This window comes from Mauremys mutica, unplaced genomic scaffold (genome assembly GCF_020497125.1).
Source record: "Mauremys mutica isolate MM-2020 ecotype Southern unplaced genomic scaffold, ASM2049712v1 000507F_np12_subseq_1:98333_obj, whole genome shotgun sequence".
Lineage (NCBI taxonomy): Eukaryota > Metazoa > Chordata > Testudines > Geoemydidae > Mauremys > Mauremys mutica.
The window spans coordinates 95,526-96,327 of NW_025422984.1; the positions used below are offsets into that span (position 1 = coordinate 95,526).

Genomic DNA, 802 nt, shown 5'->3' on the forward strand with positions numbered 1-802 from the left:
CTGCGTGCACTCGACTTTATACAATCTGTTTCCAAAAACCGGTTTCTGTAAAATCGGAATAATCCCGTAGTGTAGACATACCCTGTGGTTAACAACTTTGGTGGCTAATTGAAAGGCTGATTGTTCAAACCCAAGTGAAGATGGAGGTGGTTTTTTTTTAGTGATGAGAATCCAGTACATTTTAACAGGCAGAAAATCTCCTCAATGCTGGTCTAGCCTCATTGGACAAGCATAAGGAGCACTTTTGCTAGATGCATTGGTGGTATAGTGGTGAGCATAGCTGCTTTCCAAGCAATTGACCTGGGTTCGATTCCCAGTCAATGCAGGGATGTGATGTTTTCTCCCCTGGGAATTGGTTTTATTTCAGTCACATTGTATCAATTTATCAAGGGAATGAGCGAATCAATGTTCTGCAGGTCATTCAACACACAGTGGAGGAAGAAAGGGGCAGGACTATACAATGAGCTGTTGGAGTTTTCCTGATATTACAATGTTTGGTTTATTTTTTTAAAAAACTTCCTTTACTTCCCTCTCCCTTTTAGACTCAGAGCCTTTAAGGTCAGAAGGGACCAGTGTGATCATCTAGCACGACCTGCTGCACCTTGCAGGCCAAAAGACCCCACCCACCCACTCCTGTAATACACCCAGGAGGGGAGGCAGCTCTGTGCTCTGCCCCAACCCCAGGCAGCACATGGAGGCCCTCTGCTCCCCTCCCCATGGGTGTGCAGAGATGTGCCAGCAGCACTGAGGTGGCTCCCTGCCCACTCTGCCTCCGTCCCTCCGTGCCACTCCAGAAATGGCC

The 802-nt window shown here is 47.6% G+C and overlaps 1 non-coding gene across 1 annotated transcript; it reads left to right on the forward strand.

The window, feature by feature from the left end:
• The first annotated feature begins 253 nt into the window (after nucleotides 1–253).
• On the forward strand, nucleotides 254–325 carry TRNAG-UCC. The gene has a single exon. It is a non-coding gene; the product is annotated as a tRNA-Gly (tRNA).
• The last annotated feature ends 477 nt before the right edge of the window (nucleotides 326–802 follow it).